The sequence below is a fragment of the Capsicum annuum genome, chromosome 5, assembly GCF_002878395.1.
Source record: "Capsicum annuum cultivar UCD-10X-F1 chromosome 5, UCD10Xv1.1, whole genome shotgun sequence".
Lineage (NCBI taxonomy): Eukaryota > Viridiplantae > Streptophyta > Magnoliopsida > Solanales > Solanaceae > Capsicum > Capsicum annuum.
The window spans coordinates 83358010-83375633 of NC_061115.1; positions in this window are offsets into that span (position 1 = coordinate 83358010).

The following is a 17624-nucleotide window of genomic DNA, read 5'->3' on the forward strand; positions in this document are numbered from 1 at the left end:
TCAGTAGTTCAGTATTCTCAGTGCTCAGTAACCTCAGTAATCACAGTAAATCTCATAACTTCAGTACGCTTAATCAGTCCTCAGAACTCATTATATTCCACCCGTTATCAGAATCCAGTAAACTCAGTTTTAGCTCCGCTAAATAATACTACTAGTATCAGTTCAGTTAATCAGTATCAGTTCAGCTAATCAGTTCAGTTCAGTTATTTAGTTCAACCCAGTTATTTATTTCAGTTTCTTTCAGATAGGAGTAGGATTCAACACCGAGTGAGCCTAGGGATGGGGACTCACCCACTATATTAGGACTGAGATCCTTAGAAGCAATTCTTAAGTTCCAGAACTATATAACCAATATAGGTACGAGATGTCACTCGTTAGATAGGACTGACATACTCAGGGGTTACTCATTAGCATATTTATATGTATGGGACTGATCCCAGGAGTCACCCACTAGATTAGGACTGACTCCACAGGATATGTCTTTACTGGTGGCGTGGTATTGGCACCTTTCCAGTCAGGGAAGAGATTAAACTCCAGTCAGCTTAGTTTGGGGTATGTCGGTTAGATGAACACATCCCACAGTTTCAGTTACAGATTCAGGACTGTCAGATATAGTCAACTCAGTTCAGTAGTACAGATTAAGTACTGTTAGAGACAATCAATCCTTATCATTATAAATAGACTTCAAGATCACCCATTAAACCGGACTGATCTCAACTATAGTTAACAAGTATCAGAATTAATAGATTTAAAGATCACCCGCTAGATAGGAATGATCTCAGACTAAGTAAAATCATCCTTATTATCGGTATACTCATGATCACCCGCTAGATAGGACTGATCTCAGATTTAGGTACTCCAAGTAGAACGAAACTCAGATAGTTTCATCAAAATTTATACTATCAGATACAGTCGCTCAGTATCAGTTACATCAGTTAGGCCGATCATCACAGTTATATCAGTTTTTTGAACTCATGTATTAGTTATATCAGTTATTAGAATTCATGATATCAATATTCAGCTTTAGTACTATCAGACACAGTCAACCAGACCAGTTCTTCATAATTCGAATTGTCAGAAATAGTCATTCATCTATTTAGTATCTCAGTATCAGTACACTCATATTGTCAGTATTCAGTCTCAGTAGTCAGTATCTCCACGAGTTCAGTTACAGTTATGTATGCATATATGTATTCTCACGTTCATATTAGTCAGTATTGTTCATGCATATAACCCTTTGCATTTATCCTACCTCACTCGTATACTCAGTACATTCAGACGTACTAACGCATTTGCGCTATGGTGCTTTCTCTTATGTTACACCATAGGTTCAGAGGCACGAGCTCCAAATCAGCAGTAGCATTCCAGTGTTCAGAGTTTGCAGTGAGTCCTTCTCATTCGAGGACTATATGATTATTGCTACATTTACTATTTAGTTTCTAGATGGAGTTAGTTGGATACATGTTCCTTCAACTCTTTATTCAGTTCAGTTAAAGGATTTCAGACTAGATGTCAGATTAGATATTTAGATCTCATTATTTCTAGTATTTATGATTTGTTTTGGTATTGTTATACCTTTTTCAGACATTTTATTATTAGATGTTTATTCATTTCGAACCTTATGGCCTTTCATGTTCATATTTCCTCATTTTATGATATATTATGCATTATACATTTATAGATATTAGTCATGGGTTAGCTTGTGGTCCTTCGGGGTCATGAGCACCGTGTAGCATTCTGGTTCAAAAAATCAGGGTGTTACAAACTTGGTAACAAAGCCTAAGGTTCAATAGAGTCCTAGGAAGTCTGAAAGCTGTATCTAGTAGAATCTTTTACATGCATGTGTTGTGCACCACATCTATGTGCAGAAGTCTATGAGATGTTTTAGGAATAGTTTCCCTTCTTTCAGTATTCATATCGTACCAGTGAGCAGTCAGATTTGTATAGCTTGTTTTCTCATCCTTGCATCTATTCATGTTATCCAAAATCTTAGAGAATGTAACTATTTCCAGGTAGAACCTCCTAGTAGTTGTAAGTTCAGTCCATCTCATGTATTAGTTTCAAACTCCCAAAGTTGAGTTATAATCTAGTTCATAGATGCCCTGTGCATCACCCAGTATCTCCATATGGTAATCGTTCTTAGAGGGACATAGCGTCCCAAGGGGGAGATACCCTACTTTCTCTTAACGCTCTCATGCCTTAGATCTTTTAATTTCTCCTTGCATTACGAATTCAGTCTAGAATAGAAGGTACTCATAAGTTGACCTTCAAGTTAGAATTCAGCTGTAAGTCAAGTATTTAGAGGTTCAGTTCAGTTTATTTTATGATATTGAATCCATATGTCACGTAGTAGAATTAGTCATGTTCTCATGTTTCAGTTCAATCTTAGTGCCTTTACCATTGCATGTTCAGTCACATGTTCATGAGTAAGTTCAATCTAGTATCCATGCATCAGATATGCGTGGTCAGCTTATCAGTACTTTCATTCATACATTCACGTATCATGTCAGTCATATAATTATGTATCAGATATGCATGGATTCAATTTATCAGTTAAACATCAAATATGCATTCTCAATTTGAGAAATAAAATTTATCAGAACACTCAGTCCTACATTCATAAATCAGCGACCCATGCATCAGATATGCATGTACAGTATGATATACTCAGTTTTCAATCATATCAGGCATGAAATCATGATCAATCATTCATGCTATATTTCATGTAAGTTGTCTTTTCTCTCATCTCAGCCAGTATCATTCAAGGACGAATGTTCCCAAGGGAGACATATTGTAATACCCCACATTTTGGACTAGAATGAAAATCCTTCATTCCTATGCGTGGATGTTTCAAAAGCCTCAAATTATATATAAATTTAGTGTGTTAATCAATTATGTAGTGTGGGAATCTATTTGAGCATGAATTTAGATCTTAAAGGTCTCCTAACTCAAGTACAAGTTGAAAGCTTTCCTATCGTTCAAGTTTTAGTGAGCGTCAAAACTTGGGTCAACTTCAATCGACCATAACTCGTTGTATATGACGAACTGGGTGGTTTACTATATATCAAATAAAATCTCTTTGAATTAGCTTTCCAACTATACCAATTTTGCCTAAATATGATATCGGAGCAAAGATTTATGCCTATTTTACTCCAGTATGTCAGGATGGAAATAGTGTGACGACATTCGTGGTAGCCTATCATATTTGTGATGCCCTATCACGAAGTTCGTCATTCTTAGGCAGAAACCAGCTCCTAATTGACGACATTCGTGATAGCCTATCACATTTGTGATGCCCTATCACGAAGGTCATCAGCCTTAGGGACCTAATTGACGACATTCGTGATAGCCTATCACATTTGTGATGCCCTATCACGAAGGTCATCAGCCTTAGGGAGAAACCAGCCCCTAAGTGACGACATTCGTGATAGCTTATCACATTTGTGATGCACTATCATGAAGGTCGTCAGCTATGATTATCAGCAACTGGAAAATTATTTCATAAGGGTATTTTGGTCTTTTCCTTCACCTTCCATGACTTATAACCCTAAAGAGGCATAATTTTTCCCCTTTTTCTTCAGTTAAGCATCTTAAGAACCCTCTCTTACACTCTCAACAACAAGATTAGGGTTTCCATCAAACTCATCTCTCAAAAGCAAGATTCAAGCCTTTTTCCAAGATAATCAAGAATTAAGTTTCCCAATCTAAGAACTCTCCAGCAAATCATCAAGGTTTCCTTTCTAAGGTATGCGTGTGTTCATTCATGGACTCCTTTCGTCTATGAAGTTCAAGAACCCTTTTTTCTAAAACTATATATTATGGTTTTCATGTTATGAATGGATTGTTGATCATGTTTATGTGTTGAATGATGCCAAGATAGAATCTTTATGTGTTATTATGAATCTATGACATCATATGGGTTGAAAACATGTAAGTTTGATTATTTGTGATGAGTAATTTTATGATTTACACCTATGCCTAAGTTGTGCATGTAAGGTGTTTGATAAAATACCTAAAAGACTAGAAATCATGCATTGTAGCTAAATTTTGACTAAGGGAAGGATTCATGATAGGCCTCTATGATTCAATGTCATCCATGTTGATAATGTGTCTTGTGAACACTGTTGGATTACTTATGAACTAGTCTTATGGAATTATACTATGCTTACTTGCAAACCCCACTCATGTAGAAGATGTAGAATACCCATGTACTTCATGAAATTCCCCAAGTTATGATATTACCGATTGTGGTTGTAATATGTAATGAGCATGCTATTGAAAGCTATGCAAGTATATACATGTTATATGAAATTCTCTTCCATGAAATAGATTGTTGAGAACCATGCTGAGTATGAAGTCCCTTATTTATGATATTGTGGATTATGGACTCTACTCTTATGATCAAGTCAGTCATGTGTGTCAGTTTCCTTCCATCGAGTCCTGGGGGTACTTGTACCTAAAAAATATAGTTGTGTGCCTAGAGCCATGTCATGTTTTCACGATACTCTTAGTCAAGCCATGATCTATAGAAATCAGTCAGTCATGTAACTCAGGAAAACTTAGTAATCTCAGTAGTTCAGTATTCTCAGTAATCTCAATGCTCAGTAACCTCAGGAATCATAGTAAATCTCAGTAACTTCAGTACTCTTAATCAGTCCTCAGAACTCATTATATTCCACCTGTCATCAGAATCCAGTAAACTCAGTTTTAGCTACGCTAAATAATACCACTAGTATCAGTTCAGTTAATCAGTATCAGTTTAGTTCAGTTATTCATTTCAACCTAGTTATTTAGTTCAGTTTCTTTCAGATGGGAGTAGGATTCAGCACCGAGTGAGCCTAGAGATTAGGACTCACCCGCTAGATTAGGATTGAGATCCTTAGAAGCAATCCCTAAGTTTCAGAACTATGTAGCCAGTGTAGGTACGAGATGTCACCCATTAGGTAGGAATGATATACTCTGGGGTCACCCGTTAGCACATTTATATGTATAGGACTGATCCCAGGAGTCACCCGCTAGATTAGGACTGACTCCACAGCAGATGTCTTCACTGGTGGCGCGGTGCTGACACCCTTCCAGTCAGGGAAGAGATTAGACCCCAGTCAGCTTAGTTTGGGGCATGTCGGTTAGATGAACACATCCCACAGTTTCAGTTACAGATTTAGGACTCTCAGTTATAGTCAACTCAGTTTAGTAGTACAGATTCAGTACTGTTAGAGACAATCAATCCTTATCATTAAAAATAGACTTCAAGATTACCCATTAGACAGGATTGATCTCAACTATAGTTAAATAGTATCAGAGTCATTAGATTTAAAGATCACCCGTTAGATAGGAATGATCTCAGACTAAGTCAAATCATCCTTATTTCAAGTCTACTCATAATCAGCCGCTAGATAGGACTGATCTCAGATTTAGTTACTCCAAGTAGAATGGAACTCAGATAGTTCCATCAGAACTTAGACTGTCAGATACAGTTGCTCAGTATCAGTTACATTGGTTAGGCCGATCATCATAGTTATATTAGTTATATCAGTTTTCTGAACTCATGTGTCAGTCATATCAATTATCAGAATTCATGATATCAGTATTCTGCTTCAGGACTGTCAGACACAGTCAACCAGACCAGTTCTTCATAATTCGAACTGTCAGAAATAGTCATTCATTATTTAGTATCTCAGTATCAGTACACTCAAGTTTTCAATATTCAGATTTAGTAGTCAGTATCTCCACGAGTTCAGTTATTGTTATGTATGCATGTATGTATTCTCACGTTCATATTAGTCAACATTGTTCATGCATATAACCCTTTGCATTTAGCCTACCTCACTCTATACTCAGTACATTCAGACATTCTAACGTATTTGCGCTATGGTGCTTTCTCTTATGTTACACCATAGGTTCATAGGCATGAGCTCCAGATCAACAGTAGCATTCCAGTGTTCAGAGTTTGCAGTGAGTCATTCTCATTCGAGGACTATATGATTATTGCTACATTTAATATCTAGTTGGTAGATGGAGTTAGTTGGAGACATGTTCCTTCAACTCCTTATTCAGTTCAGTTAGAGGTTTTCAGACTAGATGTCAGATTGGTTATTCAGATCTCATTATTTTTAGTATTTATGACTTGTTTTGGTATTATTATACCTTTTTCAGATATTTTGTTATCAGATGTTTATTCAGTTCGAACCTTATGGCCTTTCATGTTCATGTTTCCATATTTTATGATAGATTATGCAATATACAGGTACAAATATCAGTCATAGGTTAGCTTGTGGTCCTTCGGGGTCATGAGCACCGTGTAGCGTTCTGATTCAAAAAATTGAGGTGTTATACAGCACCTCTTCGGTGGCAAGGTGAAGCGGATTGGGAGACAAGATGTCACAGCTCAAACCAAGGCCTAGATATAATGGGCATCCCAAGTCCAACCAAGACAGGGGACCGCCCCTGTTACCCAACCTAACTACCATATTCGCCCCATGATGGGCTGGATTTCAAACATATAACAAGATAGCGTAAATGTTCTCATGAAGACTCTGGGATAGGGTTACAACCGTGACCAACCCAATCGAGTCCAATCGTACCCGCCAATCGTTCAACCATACAAAACATAAATAAAGACCATAAACTAGGGCACAACTAAATAAGTTAGACCAAATTTAATATAATTAATCCCAAAATGTAATATGATGGAATAGTAGAAATTATGTCCGATGATGCCAGCCTCCCAACCTATTCCAATGCCAAGGCTGACACCTATACCGATCCTACCCATTCTAACCTCCAGAAGTACAACAAAGCCTCTATCCAAAAGAGTAAATAAATCTGGTTGGGATATGCCCCCAACTATTGCCAAAACCAATATCCAAAATAAAAGATTAATGTCTCAAAGTATCCATAGCATAAAATGTTACCTTTCCAAAGGATAGAAGCTCACCACTTCACTCCAAATATTGTCGCCAAGTCAATCACTACTTAGAAGGAGTAGAATGGCTGATTCCTGCCTAGCTTAGGCATATAGTCGCCAGTAGACGGGGTTAGCGAGTGACTGCTAACATGAATCTCAGGATAAGGAAAAAATAATGTCAGCTATAAAACCAATTAAAACTATCCAATGCACACAACCATATATATATATAACACCATGCCAGGAAAAGGGACTGAGTTTAACATGCCTTTAAAAACTTTACCAAGGTTGTGTAGCTTGGCCGTCCTGAACCACCCATGGGTTATATGGGTTTAGTTCCCCCTGCTGAAAGGGCCCTAGTATGTGTAGCTGCACGACCAGGGAAGTATCCTATGGGATGACTATTACATCCCCCAATAGTGTGACATCTTGCACATGGTCCACTAAGACCAATCCTCATATCGGCAAATACGAGTTTCCAGTTTTGGTCCCCCCGGGACCGCTACCTTCCACTGCTATGATACACACTACACCATTAACGCCTAATGAAAACCAATTTCTAAGTAACCAAACCATTATCCATTTATTAACCACGACCATTGATATTGGTATCATCATACCAACCCTTACTTGCAAGTATCATCCATAACCAACCATTTTTTGGTTTAAAGGGACTTTTAAGTGCCCTTCCATATACCATATTAAACCACTTGGGTGACTTCCATATTCCCTACAAGCATAACCATTTACCCTCCAGCCTTTCCAAACCATTTAAACTATGCATAATTCCTTTACCAAGTTTAAAACTTCCAAGAGTTCCATGAAAAGAAATCAATGTACTGAACATATCTTTATAAGTATTTTATCAAACACGTTGGGGGCATAATATAACCAAAAAAATTCCAATAACCAATAAACTATTCCCATTCAATCCAATTACCCAAAACCACCATCAATGCATATAAAAACATAACTAAAACTATAGGAAACCATAACTAAGCAATTAACATCAGAACCCCCAAATCATATTTGAAAGCCAAAAACCATACATTAGTAAAACCATGAAAACATTCATATAAACCATGACTTTAGTTAAATTAACGAGGGGAGAGAAACATGCCATAAACCAAGAAGATGTCAGAAAAAATCACCAAGACAAGCCCCAATGCAATCCTTTAGTTGAAACCCTCACTCTCTTTCCCTAAAAGCTCTTGAGAGAATTATAGAGTGTTTTGAAATAGTTCTAAGAGTTAAGGAATAGAATAATAGGGTAAATAGTCTCCAAAATATATTAGAAGTCTGGGGTCCTAATTAGGGCAAGTAGGGAAATGTCTAGAATACATCCACTTAAATCCCTTAAAAACCCATCACAGGGATACGACTGACCCATACGAGTCATACCTTCCCAATACGATTGGTACCCACCACTCGTATTTAAGCCTCACCCTTGGATCATACACTATCTAGTATACGAATCATCCAACCAAGTCATAATCCCAGCATATAATCCGTATCCATGACTCGAATCCATGGCAGAATTTAATTCCAGGAGGATCAAATACTATCCACCATACGAGTCCATGATACGACTCATACTAAGCCCTATGACTCACACCTCTAAGTCGTACCCATTCCAGTGACGAAAACCATCCCACCAACTAACACTGGTCAGCATATGACAGGACCATACCACTCGTTCCCCACCATATGGCTCATACCCTTGAGTCGTATTAGGTCTAGAGAACGAAATTCTAGGAAATTTTCTAAGGGGTAAAACCCAGGATGTTTCAGTCTCCCTCACTAGGAACATTCATCCTCGAATTACGGACAAGATAGGTGGTAACCACAGACATAGTCATTTGTATTATTAAACATCTCATTAAGAAAGTTCAAAAACAAAGAGGCAAAGATGTTAATCTTGCCTTTAACAAAATCAGAAAATAAAGATGTGTTAAGACACATACCTTCTGCACAAATCCCAGGAGCAGAAAAAAGAGCGAATATTTGAACTTTATGTCCTCTTCCGCTTCCCACGTAGCCTCTTCCATCTGATGGTTCCGCCAAAGAACCTTAATTGAGGCCACCTCCTTGGTCCACAATCGATGAACCCACCTATCCAAGATCTCAATCGGGACTTCTTCATAAGACAAAGAATTAGTGAGACCCAATCCTTCCAAAGGAACAACCAAAGAAGGATCACCAATGCACTTCCTCAACATAGAAACATGAAATACCGGATAAATCAAGCTCAAGCTAGATGGCAACTCCAATTCATAAGCAATATTACCAACCCTCTGCAAAATCTTATAAGGGCCAATAAATCGAAGACTGAGTTTTCCCTTTTTGCCAAACTGCACCACTCCCTTCATGGGAGACACCTTGAGGAAAACCTTGTCCCCGACCTCAAACTCCAAGTCTCTACGCCTAATATGCGTATTGGACTTTTGGCGACTTTGGTAAAATTTAAGCCTATCCTAATTCACCTTCACCTTCTCCATCGCTTAATAAACTAAATTTGGACCAAACATGTCTGCCCCACCAAGCTCAAACCAATCAATAGGAGATCTACACCTTCTACCATACAATACCTTAAAAGGATCTATACCAATACTAGTATGGTAGCTATTGTTGTAAGCAAACTCCACCAGAGGTAGATACTCAACCCAACTACCATAAAAATCAATCACACAAGCTTGGAGCATATCCTCCAATGTCTGAATAGTTCTCTTCGCTTGCCCATCCATCTGCAGATGGAAAGCAGTACTCAGACTAACCTTAGTCCCCAATCTTTTTTGGAAAGACCACTAGAAGTGAGACATAAAATACATACCATGATAAAAAAATAATCAAAATAGGCACCCCATGCAGCTTCACAATCTCATAAAGGTACAACTTTGCATAATCCTCTACCAAAAAGTTAGTTCGCACTGGCAAAAAGTGCACAGACTTAGTCATCCTATCCACGATGACCCAAATCAAATCAAAATAATTCTGAGATCTAGGAATACTAGTAATGAAGTCCATATTGATCACTTCCCACTTCCATTTGGTCAATTCAATTTCTTGATGTAACCCACCTGGCCTCATGTGATCAACCTTAACCTGTTGACACTCCATGCACTTGGCCATAAAGTCAACCACATCTTTTTTCCTACCATTCCACCAATAGATATCTTTGAGATCATGATACATCTTAGTCAATTCGAGATGAACAATATAGCGCAACTCGTGCGCCTCAGCCAAAATCCTTTGTCACAAATCATCGATATCAGGAACACACAACCTCTCTTGGTACCACAAAGTACCATCGCCACTGATCTCAAACACCGTTACCTTTTCCCATAAATATCACTCTTGATTTTCATCAAGATAGGATCCAACACTTGCCTATCCTTCATCTCCGTACCAAGAAATGATCGAACTACCTCTTGAACCACCACACCACCCTCCTTACAACCAAGATAAAAACTCTAAGATTAGCCAAGTGGTGAATATCCTTCACTAATTCTCATTTTACTTCCTCTACATGAGCCATACTGCCTATGGATAACTTGCTAAACGAATTAACAACCACATTAGCCTTACCTTAGTGATAGTGAAGACTCGTATCATAGTCCTTGAGAAGCTCAAGCCATATCCTCTACCTGAGATTAAGATATTTGTGAGTGAACACGTACTACAGACTCTTATGATCAGAAAAGATATCCACGTAAACACCATATAAATAATGTCATCATATTTTTAGAGCAATTACAACCACCAATAGCTCTAAATCATGAGTAGGGTAATTCCTCTTATGTACCTTCAACTGCCTGGAAGCATTGGCAATCACCTTCACATGCTGCATCAACACACAACCAAGACCTACCCGAGATGCATCACAATAAACCACGAACCCATGTTTTCCTTTAGCAATGTCAAAATTGAAGTTGAAGTTGGCTTATCTTTCAAATTCTCAAAACTCCCTTCACAAGCATCCGACCAAGAGAACTTGACCTTCTTTTGAGCTAATTTAGTCAAAGGAGCAGCTATCAAAGAAAAGCTTTCCACAAACCACCTATAATACTTGGATAAACCTAAGATGCTCCAAATATCGAATAGAGTCATAGGTCTAGGCCACCTCTTCACCACAATAACCTTCTGCAGATCCACCATAATCCCCTTACTAGAAATAATATGACCTAAGAAAGTCACATCGTTCAACCAAAACTCACACTTAGAGAACTAAGCATACAACTGGTGTTCCTTTAAGGTCTGCAACACCACACAATGGTGATTAGCATGATACACCTCACTCTTCGAATAAACCAAAATGTCATCAATAAACACAATAATGAAGAGATCCAAATATTGCCTGAATACACTATTCGTCAGATCTATAAATATGGTCGGAGCATTAGGCAACCCAATTTACATCACCAAAAACTCAAAATGCCCATACCGAGTACGAAAAGCTACCTTAGGGATATCCACCTCCCTAATCTTAAGTTGATGGTACTCAGACTGAAGATTTATCTTAATAAAAAACTTGGCACCTTGTAACTGGTCAAATAAGTCATCTATCTGGGAAAGAGGATACTTGTTCTTGACCGTCACCTTGTTCAAATAACTATAGTCAATGCACATCCGAAGTGAACCATCCTTCTTGCTCACAAACAACACCGATGCTCCCCAAGGAGAAATACTAGGATGAATAAACCCCTTATACAGAAGATCTTTAAGTTTCTCCTTGAGTTCTCTTAACTCGGCCAGAGCCATTTTATACGGAGGAATAAAAATTGGACGAGTGTCTGGAAGTAAATAAATACCAAACTCTATTTCCCTATCTGGAGGAACACCAGGAAGATCATCCATAAAGACCTTAGAAAACTCGTTAACCATAGGGTCCGGAGATAAAGAAGGACCTTTCGAGTTAGAATCTTTAACTCGAACCAAGTGATAAAGACAACCCTTAGGGATTAACCATCGAGCTCTAAGATAAGAAATAAACCTCCCCCCAGGAGCTAAGAAACTACCTTCCCATTCTATAGTCAGTTCATAAGGGAACTTAAAGATAACCTTATGGGTCCGACAATCCAAAGATGCGTAACAAGAATGCAACCAATCTATTCCTAGAATTACATAAAAATCTATCATACCCAACTCGAATATATCTGTCACTTGCCAGAACTCCTCTATTTATTTTCCTAACACTTGCCACTATCTCTACCATCCTGAGACTGAGCACCCCCCTAATAGGAAAACTTGTTCTTCTTTTCCTGCCACTCTCCGAACTTCACCCACCTCCTCTTTTCATCCTTTACTTGCTTCATATGAATAGTAAACCTTGAGATATCTATATATTTAATGAGAAAAGTAGTATTTCTCTCCAAGATCAAATCTCTATTTAACCCAAAAGTAAACTTCCTCATTCTCTACCTAATATCAGCTACCAACTTAGAAGCATACCTTGATAACTAATGGAACTTTAAAGCATATTCCTTTATTGATATCCACCCTTTTTTGAGGTTCACAGACTTCTCTATCTTAGCTTCCCTCAACTCTTCATGAAAGAACTAATCCAAAAAGGCCAACCTGGCCATACTTGACATATTTGTCCCTTCCTTTATTGCAATAACCTCGATGAGGACGAACACAGAATCGACAAAGAGGACATAAAGAAACTAACTGACCTCCACTTGCTTGAGATTGGTCACCTGCGCCCAAGAATTATCACCACCATAATGATGCCTATCGCCCGACTAGTAAGAAGCACTAGCATAAAAGTAGGAACCAGAACTCCTTCATTTATTTTTCTACTACTTGCCACTATCTCTACCACCCTGAGACTGAGCACCTCCCTGATAGGAAAACCTGCTCCTCTTTTTTTGCCACTCTTCGAACTCCACCTGCCTCCTCTGTTTATTCTTCACTTGCTTTATATGAATAGTCAACCTCGAGATATCTATATATTTAATGAGAAAAGTAGTATTTCTCTCCAAATCTCTGTTTAACCCAAAAGTAAACTTCCTCATTCTCTGCCTCATATCAGCTACCAAGTCAGAAGCATACCTTGATAACTAATGGAACTTTAAATCATATTCCTTTATTGATATCCACCCACACCTGAGTCTTACAAACTTCTTTATCTTAGCTTTCCTCAACTCTTTATGAAAGAACCAATCCAAAAAGGCATTAAAAATGGCCTCCCACAATCCTTCCTCTTCCATATCACCTCTATCCCTGTCCCACTCCTCATACTACTGATAAGCAACATCTTTAAGTTGATAAGCTACAAAGTTAACCCCTTCTACATTAGGAGCTTGCATCATCGAAAAGATCTTCTCCATCTGATCTAAGAAGCCCTATAGATCCTCCTCCACCTTTACTTTGGTATAATTTGGAAGACTCACCTTCATAAATTAGCCAACTCTCATGGCGTCTGTAGGCAAGTCGCCTAACACATCCTGCTCAGCCTAAGCAATAACCAATATAGCAATAACATGAATAGATCATTAGAATTCTATATTAGTCACCTCACCTTGAGGACAACTAGCAACAACTAGTGGAACTCCAAAACTATAAGGGATAGGACCGTGAGATCGAAGATGAACCCCTAAAGCAGGATGCACCCCTTCAGTAATACCCACATGGGATAGAAGAATTTCTTTGTGTTTTATATCTACGATCCATGATTTGAAAGACGAAAAAATAAGGATTAGAGAAGATTCTAGGAAGGAAAATTCAAGCTTGAAGATAGAATATCAAGAAAGAGAAACATTCCTAAATGGCTTGTAGCTTATCCCTTTTGAGTGTGGCATACTTCACACCCCTAAAAGAGACTCCACTCAACACGGCTTTGTAGACTCCTAATTAACCATGAACCTAAGCTCTGATACCAACTTATCATAGACCAAATAGGGGCCCAGAGATAATGGGCATCCCAAGTCCAACCAGGATCGGGTACTACCCCTTGTTACCCAACCCAACTACTATATTCTCCCCATGATAGGCTGAAATTCATACATATAAAAAGATAGCATAAATATTATCATTAAGAATCTAGGATAGGGTAACAACCGTGATCGACCCTACCGTACCCGCCAACCGCCCAACCATATCAAACCAAACCAAAGACCATAAACCAGGCCATAATTAAATAAGTTAGACAAAATTTAATATAATTAATCCTAAAATATATTATGATAGAATAGTGAAAAATCATGTTCGATGATGCCAACCTCCCAGTCTATTCCAATGACAAGGCTAACACCTACACCGATACTACTCATTCATACCCCCAGAAGTACCACAAAGCCATTATCCAAAAGAGTAAATAACTTTGATTGCGACATGCCCCCAACCATGGCAAAAACTAATATCCAAAATAAAATATAAATATAAATATCTCAAAGTATCCATAACATGAAATGATGCCTTCTGAAAGGATGAGAGCTCACTACTTCACTCTAAATACAATCCCCGAGTCAATCACTATGTAGAAAGAGTAGAATGGCTAGTTCCTATATTGCATGGGTATACAACCGACAGTAAACAGGGTTAGCGAGTAACTGCTAGCATGAATCTCAGAATAAGGATAAAATAATGCCAGTTATAAAACCAAGTAAAACCATTCAATGCACACAACCATACATATATATATATATATATAACCATGCCAGAAAAGGGACAGAGTTTAACATGCCATTAAAACCTTTAGCTGGGCTGTGTAGCTTGGCCATCCTAAACTACCCATGGGTTATATGGGTTTAGTTCTCCCTGATAAAAGAGCCCTAGTGCATGACCAGGGAAGTATCCTATGGGATGAGTAGTATATCCCCAAATAGAGTGACATCATGCACATGGTCTACTAAGACCAATCCTCATATCGGCAAATACGAGTTTCCAAATTTGGTCCCCCCAGGATCGTCATCTTCCATGATTATGCTACACACCATGTCATTAACGCCTGATGAAAACCAGTTTCCAAGTAATCAAACCATTATCCATTTATTAACCATGGTCATTGATATTGGTATTGTCATACCAACCCTTACTTGCAAGTATCATCCATAGCCAACCATTTTTATGTTTAAAAGGACTTTTAAGTGCCCTTCCATATACCATATTAAACCACTTGAGAGACTTCTATATTCCCTATAAGCATAACAATTTATCCTTCATCCTTTTCCAAACCATTTAAACAATGCATAATTTCTTTACCAAGTTTAAAATATGCAAGAGTTCCTTGAAAAGAAGTCAATGTAATAAACATATCTTTATAAGTATTTTATCAAACACATTGGGGGCATAATATAATCAAAAAATTCCAATTAGCAATAAATCATTCCCATTTAATCCAATTACCCAAAACCACTATTAATGCATATAAAATCATAATTAAAACCATGGGAAACTGTAACTAAGCAATTAACATCAAAACCCCCAAATCATATTTGAAAGCCAAAAACTATGCAATAGTAAAACCATGAAAACATTCATATAAATCATGCCTTTAGTTTAATTAACAATGAATGATGATAAACATGCTTTAAACAAAGAAGATGACAGAAAAATCACCAAGACAAGCCCCAAAATAATTCTTTAGTTGAAACCCTAGTTGCCTTGCACCAAAAGCTCTTGAGAGAATTATGGAGTGTTTTGGAATAGATCTAAGTTTTATGGAATATAATAAAAGGGTAAATAGCCTCTAAAGTGTATTAGAAGTTGTGGGTCCTAATAAGTAAGGAAATGTCCAGAATACCCCTTCTTAAATCCCTTAAAAACTTTTCATAGGGATACGACTGATCTGTAGGAGTCGTACCCTCCCAATACAATTGGTACCTACCACTCATGTCCAAACCTCACCCTTGGATCAGACACTGTCTAATATACAAATCATCCAACCAAGTCATAACCCTAACATACGATTCGTACCCATGACCCATATCCATGACAGAATGCAATACCAGGAGGATCAAACACTGCCCACCGTATGCGTCCATGATACGACTCATACCAAGCCCTATGACTCACACCTCTAAGTCGTACCCATTCTAGTGACTAAAACCATCCCACTAACTAACACTATTCAACATATGATAGGACCATACTATTCGTACCCCACCATATGACTCATACCACTGAGTCGTATTAGTTCCAGAGAATGGATTTCTATGAAATTTTCTACGGGGAAAAACCCAAGATATTTCACAAGAATGTGAACTATACAACTTCAAGAATTTCTGGGAAGAAAGAACTAACAATGCTAAGCACATGCATAATATGACTATTACAGAAGATGCATTTCACAGTTGTACTTCCTTACAAAAAGGCTTGGGCATCTAGCTCCACAGGGTTTATGAGTTTTGGATATCTTGAAGTATAATAAAGATATAGATTCTACATAAATGTACAGTCTGTCTACTAGCTAAACAAACCAGACTATCTTTTCCTGATAGTGAATCAGATTATCTGTCTGTTTTGAACTTGAACATATGGATCTCTAGAGGCCATATAAAACTTTTAATTTTGATAATAAGTGTTATTTCCTAACTATGGTGGATGATTATTGTTATATATTCTTGGATTCATCTCTTACAACTAAGAGTCTGATACTATAATGGCCATTAAGAACTTTATCTCTATGATCAAAACACAATTTGGTGCATTGATTAATACTACATGGTCTAATAATATAAAAGAGTTCCTTAATTCATAATGCAAGATGTTGTTTCAATCCCTTGGTATTTTACATCAAACTAGTTGTCCTCATACACCATAACAAAATAGTGTTGTGGAGAGAAAACATAGGCAGATCTTAAATATAGGCAGGGCCCTTAAATTTCAATCCCATTTATCTATAAAATATTGGGGAGGGGGGTGTGAAAGCTGATGTATATTCGATGAATAGACTGCCTTCTTTAGTTCTAAATGGGAAAAGATCCTTAGAGATTCTATTTTCTAAGGTACCTAAGCTCTCTTACTTGAGGTCATAGGGTGCTTGTGTTATGTAAAAATAGTTTTAAAAAGTTATAAGTTCTCTGAAAGGGCTAAACCTGTTGTATTAATGGATTATTCTGACTCTCAAAAAGGTTATGTCCTGCTAGACATACACATAAAGAAGTTGCTAGAAAGTAAAGATCTTACTTGTCAAGAGGATATTTTTTCTTTTGCACAGTTGCAGTAAATGCAGTCTCCTAAAGGGCTCTATAATGATACATGCATGCCTGACTTCTTTGTCTTAACTGACAGTGATACTTCTTATAAGTTTAATTCTCATGTACCATCTCCATGTAAATATGATGCATCCATCCCTATAGCATTACCTAATACAGGTGCAACTACTTCTAATGTAAATATAAGAGAATGTAGATTAATCTGATATGGATACAGATATTCCCACTACAACCAGTCCTTTATTATTGAGGAATCATCCAGCAGACCCTCTAGAGCTACTAAACCATTTATATGGATGCAGGATTATGTCAATCCCATTAGAAGTCAGAAGTGTAAGTATCGTTTAGCTAAGAGTTTGTCTTATAAAAGAGTAAGTAATACTTATCAGTGTTACTTGGCCAAATTCCCTAGTTTCACTAAACCTCAGTGTTTTAAGCATGTTGTTAAGGATGATAGATGGGTAGAAGCAATAAAGCTAGAAATTCAAGCTCTAGAAGATAACAACACATAGATAGTTATAAACTTACCTAAGGGTAAGAATTTTGTTGGTTCTAAGTGG